The 3,122-nt window shown below is 50.4% G+C and overlaps 1 long non-coding RNA gene across 1 annotated transcript; it reads right to left on the bottom strand.

Moving 5' to 3' along the window:
• Positions 1–1,555: 1,555 nt before the first annotated feature.
• LOC125779981 (uncharacterized) lies at positions 1,556–2,532 on the bottom strand. Its single transcript, XR_007423486.1, has 2 exons — positions 2,384–2,532; positions 1,556–2,301 (listed from the first exon to the last, which is right to left on the bottom strand). It is a non-coding gene; the product is annotated as an uncharacterized LOC125779981 (long non-coding RNA).
• Between the last annotated feature and the right edge of the window lie 590 nt (positions 2,533–3,122).

The following is a 3,122-nucleotide window of genomic DNA, read 5'->3' as shown; positions in this document are numbered from 1 at the left end:
TAAGGGTGGAATATCGCTTATATGTCCGTCGGAGCGATTTCAACAGCGTGGACGAACTACTCGAATTAACGGAAGAATTCGAATTGTTGAAAGGCGAGGAGACCAGGCAAGCGAGAAACACCAATCACTGTTTGACGGCGGTAAGTAATAAGTATTGCAGCGAGAACGTTTGTTGGCGATGTAAGCAGCCGGGACACCGAAGACACCAATGTCGCAACCAACAGCGAATATTTTGCTCTCGCTGTGGACGCGACGGAATCATGTCGCGGGACTGCAATTGTCCTACACATACGACAGTGCGAGCTTTTCCGTTCAAACCCAGTACAACAGCACTCAAAGCAACGATTCCGTACCCAGAAGGGAAACCAGATGGCCGTTATTATTTGCCCATTACTGTCGCAGGCATGCAGATAGAAGCTCTGGTGGACACCGGAGCCACGCTCACATATATCGGCAAAGAACTTCAACGTCATCTAGATAAACACCAAATTAAAGCCAGACGCCAGACCAGTCGCATTCAGCTAGCTAACCAGACGTATATACCTAGCCCGAAAATGTATCCTGTTACGATAGAGCTGGGAAACAAGTCTACGCACCTACTTGTATCAGCTCTACCGACGCTTTCGGAACATGTCATCTTAGGCATGGATTTCTTAAGGAAGCGAGACCTGACTATCACCATCGATGGTCAGCCCCTAACCGCAACACGCCTAAGCACACAGGCACCTACCGATCACCTTGCTACGCTAACCGAAAGGCAACATCTTACGGAACAGGAGAATCACCAATTGAATACTCTCCTCACTGAAAACGCAGCAGTATTCTCGACGATCACCGGCCCCAGCACAGCCACCGAACACATAATTCGTCTTAAACACGACCGTCCACTAAAGCAGAGATATTCTCCACGCAACCCAGTGATGCAGGAAGTAATCAATCCAACCGAGCACACAAACAGAATCGTGAAAGCCATGATTGCACGACGAGCAAAGGCCGATCATCAAACCTGGGACCACCAACTAGCCGAAATAGCTTCCGCAATAGATACATCACCACACGACTCGACAAAAACATCAGCAGCTGAGATAAACTTCGGGTACACACCGGCTGCACCGAAACAAATCCGTAAAGATGGGAATGTGCCTGACGAAGAAGCCACCATCGTGCCGACACTCACCGAGCTTTGGCAAGGAATTTCTCGCAACTTGTTTACTGCAGCAAAACGCCAGAAGAAATACTACGATTTGCGCAGACGACCATGGAAGCCACTCATCGGCGAGAAAGTACTCAAAAGAGCTCATCCGCTCTCTTCCGCAGTAAACAGATTTGTACAGAAGCTTGCTCCGAAATATTCTGGCCCATATATCGTCAGAAAATTCAAGTCGACCAATACAGTCGAGCATGTGCATCTGCAAGATTTAAAGCAGCTGCCAACCGAATACTCTAGCTCCGAGCCACTTAGCACTAATGTAATGCAACAATAGACGTTGCCAACGCTAATCGAAGCGTCCGTTTGCTCATCTCTTTCCAGATAATCAAAATGACAAGAAAGATATTAAAATTAATTTAAAAATTGGTAATACTAGTTTATAAGACACCTTGTACAATAGGTTAATTTAAAAATTTTGTAATACTAGTTTATAAGACGCCTTGGTACTATAGGCTAAGAAACTACTATTAAATAAAGGTTTCCACACCCGCTCCCCGTTCACGGCTCACGCCAACTAAGACAGCCAGCCAGCCTCCAGCCGAACCATCGTGGGAGATCTCCTCCCACCTGCCGCCAGCGAAGGATCATTGTCCGAAGTGAGGGGGGGACTGTAACGTGGCTTTTGCCACCTTCCAATAAGTTACGTCAACTTCGCCCCACAGTACACCATGTACCCGCACCATACGCACACAACGATGCTGAACCCCGCTAGAGCTTTCCACCATACGTCCTAATGCACCATACGCATACTCACCTCGCTACCGCGACGAAAGCTGCGCTGTGCTTGCTATATAAGCAAGCACTTCGCACTGAGTGCGCTCATTTGCTCCAGTTCGCCGAATCGGACGGTCACCGGGAACAGCAGTAGGCAGCGGTAAGTCACATAACAGTAGGTAGTAGTAGTAGTAGGGTAGAACATCGCGTAGAAAAGGCATCATGCCAGTGCTCGCGATGACTGCCCTATACAATAGAAGGGGGAAAGCGCAGGCCTCGCGCAGAAAAGGCATCACCGCTGGGTGATGCCAGTGCTCGCGATGGCCCTGCCCGGTAGTTGGGGGAAATGCGCAGGCCTCGCGCAGAAAAGGCAGCACCTCCGGGTGATGCCAGTGCTCGCGATGGCCCTGCCCAGTAGTTAGGGAGGAAAGCGCAGGCCTCGCGCAGAAAAGGCATCACCGCTGGGTGATGCCAGTGCTCGCGATGGCCCTGCCCGGTAGTTGGGGGAAATGCGCAGGCCTCGCGCAGAAAAGGCATCACCGCTGGGTGATGCCAATGCTCGCGATGGCACTGCCGTAGCCGCGTCGAAAATGCTTGGCATAAGTACCGCTGCCTATAAGCGCCGTTAGGAAAACGCCAACGCGATAATGAGGAGGGTTGCAAAAATGAGTTGAAAGCGAGAAGTCAACGCGTGCAGTAAGTGCTCCTGCCATTGGACAATTTTTAATCACTTCTCCCCCGTAGGGAAGTCAACGCTGGCTCATCGATCCCGTTCGTTTTCATCACCGTGCCAGCTTCACTAAGCGTCAACGCCGGCTCATCAATTCCGTTCGTTTTCATCACCGTGCCAGCTTCAATAAGCGTCAACGCTGGCTCATCAATCCCGTTCGTTTTCATCACCGTGCCAGCTGCAATAAGCGTCAACGCCGGCTCATCAATCCCGTTCGTTTTCATCATCGTGCCAGCTTCACTAAGCGTTAACGCTGGCTCATCAATCCCGTTCGTTTTCATCACCGTGCCAGCTTCAATAAGCGTCAACGCCGGCTCATCAATCCCGTTCGTTTTCATCATCGTGCCAGCTTCACTAAGCGTTAACGCTGGCTCATCAATTCCGTTCGTTTTCATCACCGTGCCAGCTTCACTAAGCGTCAACGCCGGCTCATCAATTCCGTTCGTTTTCATCACCGTGCCAGCTTCA

This window comes from Bactrocera dorsalis, unplaced genomic scaffold, assembly GCF_023373825.1.
Source record: "Bactrocera dorsalis isolate Fly_Bdor unplaced genomic scaffold, ASM2337382v1 BdCtg022, whole genome shotgun sequence".
Classification (NCBI taxonomy): Eukaryota; Metazoa; Arthropoda; class Insecta; order Diptera; family Tephritidae; genus Bactrocera; species Bactrocera dorsalis.
The sequence above is the reverse complement of the archived record's forward strand: the minus strand, read 5'-3'. Positions and strand labels throughout refer to the sequence as shown.